Source organism: Oncorhynchus masou, chromosome 13, assembly GCF_036934945.1.
Source record: "Oncorhynchus masou masou isolate Uvic2021 chromosome 13, UVic_Omas_1.1, whole genome shotgun sequence".
NCBI classification, from domain to species: Eukaryota; Metazoa; Chordata; class Actinopteri; order Salmoniformes; family Salmonidae; genus Oncorhynchus; species Oncorhynchus masou.
In genome coordinates, this window is record NC_088224.1 from 19,203,259 (window position 1) to 19,217,061 (window position 13,803).

The following is a 13,803-nucleotide window of genomic DNA, read 5'->3' on the forward strand; positions in this document are numbered from 1 at the left end:
GGGACAGACTGGAACAGGCAGCGTTCCCAATGCTCCCACAGCTTCATTAGGATTCCTGTTTAATCTGTCTATGACGAGACTGCCCGGGCCACGGGACACCCCTCAACACTCTCTCTCTCTCTCTCTCTGTTATGCTAATGATGTGTTGTTCTTCCTGCACCGGCGATCTTTCATCTCTCCTCTGTCACTGCTTATAGAAATCCACTACAGATCAGAGGAGCTTATTATGGGTGATTAGTTCTGAGAGAGAGAGAGGAAGGGAGAGGGAGGGGAGGTAAACAAGCAGTGCAGAGAGAGAAAGTATTCCCTCTCCATCTCTCTCTCACTTAGTTTCTTTCTCTCACTCTTTCATTGCTCATCCCTCTCTCTTCACCTTCTCTCCCCCCTCCCCCTGTCTAGAGATGTGTATTGATCAGCATGTTGACTGTGATATCAATAATCTCGTCTTTAGTGATCCTGTCCCCAGTCATCTCCCACTAATGAACCAGTGGAAATGTGCAATGCTGCCTGGCTTTGGTTCTGTCAGCATTTTATAGGCCTTATTAGTGTGAATGTTGATGGTTGTATGTATGGTGATTGGGATTCAGAAAATCTCTCTCTCCATTATTCTCTTGATCTATCAATCTCTCTATCGCCCTCTTTTTTTTCCTAAGATAGAGCCTGTGAAGAGTGTATTGTTGAGTGTGTGTATTGTTGAGTGTGTGTATTGTTGAGTGTGTGTATTGTGGAGTGTGTGTATTGTTGAGTGTGTGTATTGTGGTCCATAGACAGCTGCTGCATTATGGACTGGGTTTATTATGTGGCCTAACGGACGAGCCCTCCCTGTTTCAAAACACACACACACACTCGCAGACAGACAGCTAATTATCAGTGCGCGAGAGGGTAGGAAGAGCGGGATTGTTAGGGTAATGCATACCATTACTCAATGGACAACAGCAACATACAATACAGTCAACTCAGTGTACCTCAGCTACTCTTTTGTTTCTCCCTTCCTTCCCTCTCATCCCCCTCTCTCCCCATGTCCTTTTCCTCTCATCCCCCTCTCTCCCCATCTCCTTTTCCTCTCATCCCCTCTCTCCCAATCTCATTTTCCTCTCTCCTCCTTTCTCCCCTACTCCCTCTCTCCTCTACTCCCTCTCTCCTCTACCCCCTCTCTCCTCTACTCCCTCTCTCCTCTACTCCCTCTCTCCTCTACTCCCTCTCTCCTCTCTCCTCTACTCCCTCTCTCCTCTACTCCCTCTCTCCTCAACTCCCTCTCTCCTCTACTCCTCTCTCCTCAACTCCCTCTCTCCTCTACTCCTCTTTCCTCTACTCCCTCTCTCCTCCTCTCTCCTCTCCTCCTCTCTCCTCTACTCCTCTTTCCTCTACTCCCTCTCTCCTCCTCTTGCCTCTACTCCCTCTCGCCTCTACTCCCTCTCTCCTCTACTCCCTCTCTCCTCTACTCCCTCTCTCCTCTACTCCCTCTCTCCTCTACCCCCTCTCTCCTCTACTCCCTCTCTCCTCTACTCCCTCTCTCCTCTACTCCTCTTTCCTCTACTCCCTCTCTCCTCTACTCCTCTTTCCTCTACTCCCTCTCTCCTCCTCTCTCCTCTACTCCTCTTTCCTCTACTCACTCTCTCCTCTACTCCTCTTTCCTCTACTCCCTCTCTCCTCCTCTCTCCTCTACTCCCTCTCTCCTCTACTCCTCTTTCCTCTACTCCCTCTCTCCTCCTCTCTCCTCTACTCCCCCTCTCTGCTACTCCTCTAATCCTCTTTCCTCTACTCCCTCTGTCCTCCTCTCTCCTCTACTCCCTCTATCCTCTACTCCCTCTCTCCTCTACTCCCTCTCTCTCTCCTTCACTCCCTCTCTCCTCTACTCCTCTTTCCTCTACTCCCTCTCTCCTCTCCTCTCTCCTCTACTCCCTCTGTCCTCCTCTATCCTCTACTCCCTCTCTCCTCTACTCCCTCTCTCTCTCCTTCACTCCCTCTCTCCTCTACTCTTCTTTCCTCTACTCCCTCTCTCCTCCTCTCTCCTCTACTCCCTCTCTCCTCTACTCCTCTTTCCTCTACTCCATCTCTCCTCTACTCTTCTTTCATCTACTCCCTCTCTCCTCCTCTCTCCTCCACTCCCTCTCTCCTCTACTCCTCTTTCCTCTACTCCCTCTCTCCTCTCTCCTCTCCTCTACTTCCTCTACTCCCTCTCTCCTCTACTCCTCTTTCCTCTACTCCCTCTCTCCTCTACTCCCTCTCTCCTCCTCTCTCCTCTACTCCCTCTCTCCTCTACTCCCTCTCTCCTCCTCTCTCCTCTACTCCTCTTTCCTCTACTCCCTCTCTCCTCCTCTCTCCTCTTCTCCCTCTCTCTTCTACTCCCTCTCTCCTCCTCTTTCCTCTACTCCCTCTCTCCTCCTCTCTCCTCTACTCCCTCTCTCCTCCTCTCTCCTCTACTCCCTCTCTCCTCTCCTCCTCTCTCCTCTACTCCTCTCTCCTCTACTCCCTCTCTCCTCTACTCCCTGTCTCCCCCTCTCTCCTCTACTCCCTCTCTCCTCCTCTCTCCTCTACTTCCTCTCTCCTCTACTCCCTCTCTCCTCCTCCCTCTCTCCTCCTCTCTCCTCTACTCCCTCTCTCCTCTACTCCCTCTCTCCTCCTCCTCCTGGTTGTGTGGTTTCAGCTCTTTTCTCTCCCTCCTAATTCCTCTTTAATTATTAACACCAACATTATTAGGCCTTTCATTAGAGCAACAAAGCACCCTGAAGACTGATCACACACACACACACACACACACACACACACACACACACACACACACACACACACACACACACACACACACACACACACACACACACAACCTCATACTTCATCAAGCACACTCATACACACCACACACCCTCATAGACTCCATCAAACAAACATACACACTTCCAATTATTAAGACACTCTAAATACACACAACTCTTACAGTGTTGTTAAGATGTATTGCTCTTTATGTGGTTGTGGAGTGGCCTTATTACACTGTTACCAAGCACAACACAGCCTGTTCTACGGATTTAACCCTGCGTTTCTAAATATCTAGATAGTATAGTTGTGAGTGCTTTACCTATCAGCAGCATACAGTATGAAGAAGTCGTGCTCTTTGAATACTTACAGGTAACAACAATGTGTGTGTGTATGTGTTTAGTGGTTAATCAATGGTACGTTAAGGGGCCGGGCCGTGGCAGATGAGATTTGGGAGCGAGGGTTCCGCCTCCGTTTTAACTGTTTTATTTCTGTGTTAATCTGACATGTCTCTGGCCATCTATTTGTGTCATCAGGACCCGTCGGGGGGCGGAGAGGTCCTTGACAAAACACGGAACGCTCCTTAAGCCATCAGGCACTGGGGGGATGGGGGAGTGAGTGTGTGTGTGTGTGTGTGTGTGTGTGTGTGTGTGTGTGTGTGTGTGTGTGTGTGTGTGTGTGTGTGTGTGTGTGTGTGTGTGTGAGGCCTAATTGAACATGATAAAGTGTAAAGTTAATTACCCCTCACGGCTGTCACTGATACTCTCAGGGGGGGGGGGGCCTCGGGCACAGCTGTCGGCTTTGGGGTGTGTGTGACAGAGTTGTGTGAGTGAGTGAAGAAGAAAGAGGAGAGTGGGGTGGGGAGGCAAGGGGACAATGGGACCCCTCCCATGGGGGTCGTGTGGAGGATGATGGGAACAATCGGCTTTTAAAGACGCCCCCTGTCCCTCTGGTGTGCCTCTCCTTAACACTCCTGTTCCATCACAACACATGCAACAACCCTATCCCAGGTCATGCCAGATTGTCTCTACACATAAAGTGGTTAACTGATGTTGAGCTCCTTAGATCAAATAAAATCATCTGGCTGCTATTAAAAGAGTCTTCTTGTACTGTGAGAGAGCTTTCTGGCAGCAATTCATGTTACCCTTAATGAGACTGACATGATGTAGCATTTTGTTTTGGGATGGGCCCTTACTGGTGAACCTAGCGTCTTGTCCAGGGGATATATTTGTAGGCTACAGAGACTGGAAAAAGGCTCTTGCCCCTATGGGTTGTTCTGGCTCGGACAAGACTTACTTGTCCAAGGCTTACTTCTTCACTGGTAAACCATCTAGCAATCTGTCTGTGAGCCTGTCAACCACTTACCCTGTTTAGCAAGCCTTCATCAGGTACAGTCAACCACTAACCCTGTTCAGCAAGCCGTCATCGGGTATAGTCAACCACTAACCCTGTTTAGCAAGCCTTCATCAGGTACAGTCAACCACTAACCCTGTTTAGCAAGCCTTCATCAGGTACAGTCAACCACTAACCCTGTTTAGCAAACCTTCATCAGGTACAGTCAACCACTAACCCTGTTTAGCAAGCCTTCATCAGGTACAGTCAACCACTAACCCTGTTCAGCAAGCCTTCATCAGATAGAGTCAACCACTAACCCTGTTCAGCAAGCCTTCATCGGGTATAGTCAACCACTAACCCTGTTTAGCAAGTCTTCATCAGGTACAGTCAACCACTAACCCTGTTTAGCAAGTCTTCATCAGGTACAGTCAACCACTAACCCTGTTTAGCAAGCCCTCATCGGGTACAGTCAACCACAAACCCTGTTCAGCAAGCCTTCATCAGGTACAGTCAACCACTAACCCTGTTTAGCAAGCCCTCATCGGGTACAGTCAACCACAAACCCTGTTCAGCAAGCCTTCATCAGATAGAGTCAACCACTAACCCTGTTTAGCAAGCCTTCATCAGGTACAGTCAACCACTAACCCTGTTTAGCAAACCTTCATCAGGTACAATCAACCACTAACCCTGTTTAGCAAGCCCTCATTGGGTACAGTCAACCACTAACCCTGTTTAGCAAGCCTTCATCAGGTACAGTCAACCACAAACCCTGTTCAGCAAGCCTTCATCAGGTACAGTCAACCACTAACCCTGTTTAGCAAGCCTTCATCAGGTACAGTCAACCACTAACCCTGTTTAGCAAGCCTTCATCAGGTACAGTCAACCACTAACCCTGTTTAGCAAGCCTTCATCAGGTACAGTCAACCACTAACCCTGTTTAGCAAGCCTTCATCAGGTACAGTCAACCACTAACCCTGTTTAGCAAGCCTTCATCAGGTACAGTCAACCACTAACCCTGTTTAGCAAGCCCTCATCGGGTACAGTCAACCACAAACCCTGTTCAGCAAGCCTTCATCAGGTACAGTCAACCACTAACCCTGTTTAGCAAGCCTTCATCAGGTACAGTCAACCACTAACCCTGTTTAGCAAGCCCTCATCGGGTACAGTCAACCACAAACCCTGTTCAGCAAGCCTTCATCAGGTACAGTCAACCACTAACCCTGTTTAGCAAGCCTTTATCAGGTACAGTCAACCACTAACCCTGTTTAGCAAGCCTTCATCAGGTACAGTCAACCACTAACCCTGTTTAGCAAGCCTTCATCAGGTACAGTCAACCACTAACCCTGTTTAGCAAGCCTTCATCAGGTACAGTCAACCACTAACCCTGTTTAGCAAGTCTTCATCAGGTACAGTCAACCACTAACCCTGTTTAGCAAGTCTTCATCAGGTACAGTCAACCACTAACCCTGTTTAGCAAGCCTTCATCAGGTACAGTCAACCACTAACCCTGTTCAGCAAGCCTTCATCAGATAGAGTCAACCACTAACCCTGTTCAGCAAGCCTTCATCGGGTATAGTCAACCACTAACCCTGTTTAGCAAGTCTTCATCAGGTACAGTCAACCACTAACCCTGTTTAGCAAGTCTTCATCAGGTACAGTCAACCACTAACCCTGTTTAGCAAGCCTTCATCAGGTACAGTCAACCACTAACCCTGTTTAGCAAGTCTTCATCAGTTACAGTCAACCACTAACCCTGTTTAGCAAGTCTTCATCAGGTACAGTCAACCACTAACCCTGTTTAGCAAGTCTTCATCAGTTACAGTCAACCACTAACCCTGTTTAGCAAGCCTTCATCAGATAGAGTCAACCACTAACCCTGTTCAGCAAGCCTTCATCGGGTATAGTCAACCACTAACCCTATTCAGCAAGCCTTCATCAGGTACAGTCAACCACTAACCCTGTTTAGCAAGTCTTCATCAGGTACAGTCAACCACTAACCCTGTTCAGCAAGCCTTCATCAGGTACAGTCAACCACTAACCCTGTTCAGCAAGCCTTCATCGGGTATAGTCAACCACTAACCCTGTTTAGCAAGTCTTCATCAGTTACAGTCAACCACTAACCCTGTTTAGCAAGCCTTCATCAGTTACAGTCAACCACTAACCCTGTTTAGCAAGCCTTCATCAGGTACAGTCAACCACTAACCCTGTTTAGCAAACCTTCATCAGGTACAATCAACCACTAACCCTGTTTAGCAAGCCCTCATTGGGTACAGTCAACCACAAACCCTGTTCAGCAAGCCTTCATCAGGTACAGTCAACCACTAACCCTGTTTAGCAAGCCTTCATCAGGTACAGTCAACCACTAACCCTGTTCAGCAAGCCGTCATCGGGTATAGTCAACCACTAACCCTGTTTAGCAAACCTTCATCAGGTACAGTCAACCACTAACCCTGTTCAGCAAGCCTTCATCAGGTACAGTCAACCACTAACCCTGTTTAGCAAGCCTTCATCAGGTACAGTCAACCACTAACCCTGTTTAGCAAGCCTTCATCAGGTACAGTCAACCACTAACCCTGTTTAGCAAGCCTTCATCAGGTACAGTCAACCACTAACCCTGTTTAGCAAGCCCTCATCGGGTACAGTCAACCACTAACCCTGTTCAGCAAGCCTTCATCAGGTACAGTCAACCACTAACCCTGTTTAGCAAGCCTTCATCAGGTACAGTCAACCACTAACCCTGTTCAGCAAGCCTTCATCAGGTACAGTCAACCACTAACCCTGTTTAGCAAGCCCTCATCGGGTACAGTCAACCACAAACCCTGTTCAGCAAGCCTTCATCAGGTACAGTCAACCACTAACCCTGTTTAGCAAGCCTTCATCAGGTACAGTCAACCACTAACCCTGTTTAGCAAGCCTTCATCAGGTACAGTCAACCACTAACCCTGTTTAGCAAGCCCTCATCGGGTACAGTCAACCACAAACCCTGTTCAGCAAGCCTTCATCAGGTACAGTCAACCACTAACCCTGTTTAGCAAGCCTTCATCAGGTACAGTCAACCACTAACCCTGTTTAGCAAGCCTTCATCAGGTACAGTCAACCACTAACCCTGTTTAGCAAGCCCTCATCGGGTACAGTCAACCACAAACCCTGTTCAGCAAGCCTTCATCAGGTACAGTCAACCACTAACCCTGTTTAGCAAGCCTTCATCAGGTACAGTCAACCACTAACCCTGTTTAGCAAGCCTTCATCAGGTACAGTCAACCACCTACCCTGTTTAGCAAGCCTTCATCAGGTACAGTCAACCACTAACCCTGTTTAGCAAGCCTTCATCAGTTACAGTCAACCACTAACCCTGTTTAGCAAGTCTTCATCAGTTACAGTCAACCACTAACCCTGTTTAGCAAGTCTTCATCAGGTACAGTCAACCACTAACCCTGTTTAGCAAGCCTTCATCAGGTACAGTCAACCACTAACCCTGTTTAGCAAGCCTTCATCAGATAGAGTCAACCACTAACCCTGTTTAGCAAGCCTTCATCAGGTACAGTCAACCACTAACCCTGTTTAGCAAGCCTTCATCAGATAGAGTCAACCACTAACCCTGTTTAGCAAGCCTTCATCAGATAGAGTCAACCACTAACCCTGTTTAGCAAGCCTTCATCAGGTACAGTCAACCACTAACCCTGTTTAGCAAGCCTTCATCAGGTACAGTCAACCACTAACCCTGTTTAGCAAGCCTTCATCAGATAGAGTCAACCACTAACCCTGTTCAGCAAGCCTTCATCGGGTATAGTCAACCACTAACCCTGTTTAGCAAGTCTTCATCAGGGACAGTCAACCACTAACCCTGTTTAGCAAGTCTTCATCAGGTACAGTCAACCACAAACCCTGTTTAGCAAGTCTTCATCTCAGATCCACTTCCTTTCACCATGAATAGGTTTATTGTATTTTTAAAGAACATTTTGGTCTTGAACCTGACCTGGAAGTGTGCTGTTTTGAGGTTTCTTTTGCATTGTGTTTGGAGAGTATTAAGGCCTACAGTATATGGGAATAAGGAGACAGCTGTGCCATATACTGTAGATTGCAAAATAGTTGGGAAGAGATTTTAGATGTACCGATTCCATGGCACATGGTTTATGAACTGATACACAAAACAATGCTGGCTTCAAAATCTTTTTCCGTATAAATTATTATGCAATATTCTTTCAACCAATAGAATGTTATAAACCCATCCCCCCAAAAAACGTCCCTTTTTCAGGACCCTGTCTTTCAAAGAGAATTCATAAAAATCCAAATAACTTCACAGATCTTCATTGTAAAGGGTTTAAACACTGTTTCCCATGCTTGCTCAATGAACCATAAACAATTAATGAACATGCACCCGTGGAATGGTCGTTAAGGCACTAAGGTCCCAGTTATGAAAACTTAGGACACTAAAGAGGCCTTTCTACTGACTCTGAAAAACACCAAAAGAAAGATGCCCAGGGTCCCTGCTCATCTGCGTGAACGTGCCTTAGGCATGCTGCAAGGAGGCATGAGGACTGCAGAGGTGGCCAGGGCAATAAATTGCAATGTCCGTACTTTGAGACGCCTAAGACAGCGCTATAGGGAGACAGGATGGACAGCTGATTGTCCTCGCAGTGGCAGACCACATGTAACAACACCTGCACAAGATTTGTGCATCTGAACATCACACCTTGGATTGCAGGATTGCAACAACAAATGTCAGAGTTACACCAGGAATTTACAATCCCACCATCAGTGCTCAGACTGTCCGCAATAGGCCGAGAGAGGCTGGACTGATGGCTTGTAGGCCTGTTGTAAGGCAGGTCCTCACCAGACATCACCAGAAACAGCGTTGCCTATGGGCACAAACCAACTGTCGCTGGACCAGACAGGACTGGAAAAAAGTGCTCTTCACTGACGAGTCCTGGTTTTGTCTCACCAGTGGTGATGGTCGGATTCACATTTATTGTCGAAGGAATGAGCGTTACACCGAGGCCTGTACTCTGGAGCGGGATCGATTTGGAGGTGGAGGGTCCGTCATGGTCTGGGGCGGTGTGTCACAGCATCATCGGACTGAGCTTGTTGTCATTGCAGGCATTCTCAACGCTGTGTGTTACAGGGACGACATCCTCCCTCATGTGTTACCCTTCCTGGAGGCTCATCCTGACATGACCCTCCAGCATGACAATGCCACCAGCCAAACTGCTCGTTCTGTGTGTGATTTCCTGCAAGACAGGAATGTCAGCGTTCTGCCATGGCCAGCGAAGAGCCCGGATCTCAATCCCATTAAGCACGTATGGGACCTGTTGGATCGGAGGGTAAGGGCTAGGGCCGTTCCCCCCAGAAATGTCTGGGAACTTGCTGGTGCCTTGGTGGAAGAGTGGGGTAACATCACAGCTAGAACTGGTAAATCTGGTGACATCCATGAGGAGGAGATGCACTGCAGTACTTAATGCAGCTGGTGGCCACACCAGATACTGACTGTTACTTTTGATTTTGACCCTCCCTTTGTTCAGGGACACATTATCCCAGGTCAGGTTAGTCACATGTCTGTGGAACTTGTTCAGTTTATGTCTTAGTTGTTGAATCTTGTTATGTTCATACAAATATATTTACACATGTTACATTTGCTGAAAATAAACGCAATTGACAGTGAGAGGATGTTTATTTTTTGCTGAGTGTATATATAAGGGGGATACAACCATCCCAGCTCTGCAGATTTTACTGCGAAGATGGTGTCACACCTTGATCTGTTTCACCTGTCTTTGTGTGTCTCCACGCCCCTCCAGGTGTCGCCCGTCTTCCCCAGTATCCCCTGTGTATTTATACCTGTGTTCTCCTTTTGTCTGTTGCCAGTTCATTTTGTTCCGTCAAACCTGCCAGCGTTTTCCCCTCTGCTCCTGTCTCTCGATTGTTCCTGTTTCCTAGTTGTCCCGGTGTTGACCATTCTGCCTGCCCTCCTGTACCTTTGCCCCACCTATCTGGATTACTGACCTCTGCCTGCCCTGATCCTGCCTGCAGTCCTGTACCTTTGCCCCACCTATCTGGATTACTGACCTCTGCCTGCCCTGATCCTGCCTGCAGTCCTGGACCTTTGCCCCACCTATCTGGATTACTGACCTCTGCCTGCCCTGATCCTGCCTGCAGTCCTGTACCTTTGCCCCACCTATCTGGATTACTGACCTCTGCCTGCCCTGATCCTGCCTGCAGTCCTGGACCTTTGCCCCACCTATCTGGATTACTGACCTCTGCCTGCCCTGATCCTGCCTGCAGTCCTGTACCTTTGCCCCACCTACCTGGATTACTGACCTCTGCCTGCCCTGATCCTGCCTGCAGTCCTGGACCTTTGCCCCACCTATCTGGATTACTGACCTCTGCCTGCCCTGAGCCTGCCTGCAGTCCTGTACCTTTGCCCCACCTATCTGGATTACTGACCTCTGCCTGCCCTGATCCTGCCTGCAGTCCTGGACCTTTGCCCCACCTATCTGGATTACTGACCTCTGCCTGCCCTGATCCTGAGCCTGACTGCCGTCCTGTACCTTTGCCCCACCTATCTGGATTACTGACCTCTGCCTATCCAGGACCTGCATTTTCCTGCCCCTGTTCGATTAATAAAATGTTTATTTTAATTTACAATCAGTAGAATCTATGAGAATAGAAAGGTTCAGAACTTTTGTGAAACAGCACAGTTTCAAAATATATGGCAAATAGAAATCCAAACTGGATGGTGTTCAGAGATAGATGGGAGGGGTTGAAGGTATCTGATGGATGGAACTGGATGGTGTTCAGAGATAGATGGGAGGGGTTGAAGGTAGCTGATGGATGGGACTGGATGGTGTTCAGAGATAGATGGGAGGGGTTGAAGGTAGCTGATGGATGGAACTGGATGGTGTTCAGAGATAGATGGGAGGGGTTGAAGGTATCTGATGGATGGGACTGGATGGTGTTCAGAGATAGATGGGAGGGGTTGAAGGTATCTGATGGATGGGACTAAAAACAAACAAAAGATAAATATTGTGAAATATACTGTGTCCGTAAAATATGTACAGTTGAAGTCGGAAGTTTACATACACTTAGGTTGGAGTCATTAAAACTAATTATTCAACTACTCCACACATTTCTTGTTAACTAACTATAGTTTTGGCAAGTTGGTTAGGACATTTACTTTGTGCATGACCCAAGTCATTTTTCCAACAATTGTTTACAATTGTTATTTCACTTATAATTCACTGTATCACAATTCCAGTGGGTCAGAAGTTTACATACACTAAGTTGACTGTGCCTTTAAACAGCTTGGAAAATTCCAGAAAATGATGTCATGGCTTTAGAAGCTTCTGATAGGCTAATTGACATAATTTGAGTCAATTGGAGGTGTACCTGTAGATGTATTTCAAGGCCTACCTTCAAACTCAGTGCCTCTTTGCTTGACATCATGGGCAAAAACAAAAGAAATCAGCCAAGACCTCAGAAAAAGAATTGTAGACCTTCACAAGTCTGGTTCATCCTTGGGAGCAATTTCCAAATGGCTGAAGGTACCATGTTCATATGTACAAACAATAGTACGCAAGTATAAACAACATGGGACCAAGCAGCCGTCATAGCGCTCAGAAAGGGGACGCTTTCTGTCTCCTAGAGATTAACATTCTTTGGTGCGAAAAGTGCGGAACAATCCCAGAACAACAGCAAAGGACCTTGTGAAGATGCTGGAGGAAACGGGTACAAAAGTAACTAGTTCTATACTGACATAACCTGGAAGGCCGCTCAGCAAGGAAGAAGCCACTGCTCCAAACCTGCCATAAAAAAAGCCAGACTATGGTTTGCCACTGCAGATGGGGACAAAGATTGTACTTATTGGAGAAAGGTCCTCTGGTCTGATGATGACCATAATGACCATCGTTATGTTTGGAGGAAAAAGGGGGAGGCTTGCAAGCCGAAGAACACCATCCCAACCATGAAGCACAGTTGTGGTGGTGCTTTGCTGCAGGGGGGACTGGTGCACTTCACAAAATAGATGGCATCATGAGGAGGAAAATAATGTGGATATATTGAAGAAACATCTCAAGACATCAGTCAGGAAATTAAAGCTTGGTCACAAATGGGTCTTCCAAATGGACAATGACCCCAAGCATGACCCCAAGCATACTTCCAAAGTTGTGGCAAAATGGCTTAAAGACAACAAAGTCATAGTATTGGAGTGGCCATCACAAAGCCCTGACCTCAATCCCATAGAACATTTGTCGGCAGAACTGAAAAAGCATATGCGAGCAAAGAGGCCTACAAACCTGACTCAGTTACACCAGCTCTGTCAGGAGGAATGGGCCAAAATTAAAGGCAATACTACCAAATACTAAGTGAGTGTATGTAAACTTCTGACCCACTGGGAATGTGATGAAAGAAATAAAAGCTGAAATAGGTCATTCTCTCTATTATTCTGACATGTCACATTCTTAAAATAAAGTGGTGATCCTAACTGACCTAAAACAGGGAATTTTACTAGGATTAAATGTCATGAATTATGAAAAACTGAGTTTAAATGTATCTGGCTTAGGTGTGTGTAAACTTCCTAATAAAATAAAAACAAATCCTCATCAATCTACACACAATACACCATAATGAAAAGACTGAAACAGGTTTTTAGAAATATTTGCACATTTAATTACAAATAAAAAAACAAATACCTTATTTACAAAATATTCAGACCGTTTGCTATGAGACTCGAAATTGAGCACAGGTGCGTCCTGTTTCCATTGATCATCCTTGAGATGTTTCTACAACTTGATTGGAGTCCCCCTGTGGTAAATTCAATTGATTGAACATGATTTGGAAAGGCACACACCTGTCTATATAAGGTCCCACAGTTGACACTGCATGTCATCGCAAAAAATAAGCCACAAGGTCGAAGGAATTGTTCGTAGTGCGCCGAGACAGGATTGTATCGAGGCACAGATCTGGGGCAAGTTACCAAACCATTTCTGCAGCATTGAATGTCCCCAAGAACACAGTGGCCTCCATTATTCTTAAATGAAAGACGTTTGGAACCTTCCTAGAGCTGGCCAACCGGTCAATCTGAGCAATCGGGGAAGAACATCTTGGTCAGGGAGGTGACCAAGAACCCGATGGTCACATGGTGACAGAGCTCCCGAGTTCCTCTGTGGAGATGGGACAACCATCTCTGTAGCACTCCAGCAATCAGGCCTTTATGGTAGAGTGGCCAGACGGAAGCTGCTCCTCAGTAAAAGGCACGACAGCCCCCTTGGAGTTTGCCAAAAGGCACCTAAAGGACTCAGACCATGAGAACAATATTAGTATTTTTATTTTATTTTACTAGGCAAGTCAGTTAAGAACACATTCTTATTTTCAATGACAGCCTAGGAAAAGTGGGTTTAGGGGAAGAATGACAGATTTGTACCTTGTCAGCTCGGGGCTTTGAACTTGCAACCTTTCGGTTACTAGTCCAAAGCTCTAAGCACTAGGCTACCCTGCCGCCCCATCTGGTCTGATGAAACCAAGATTGAACTGCCAAGCGTCACGTCTGGAGGATACCTGGATCCATCCCTACGGTGAAGCATGGTGGTGGCAGCATCGTGCTGTGGGGATGTTTTTCAGCGGCAGAGACTGGGAGACTAGTCAGGATTGAGGGAAAGATTAACAGAGAAAAGTACAGAGAGATCCTTGATGAAAACCTGCTCCAGAGCCCTTTTTCTCTGTCAG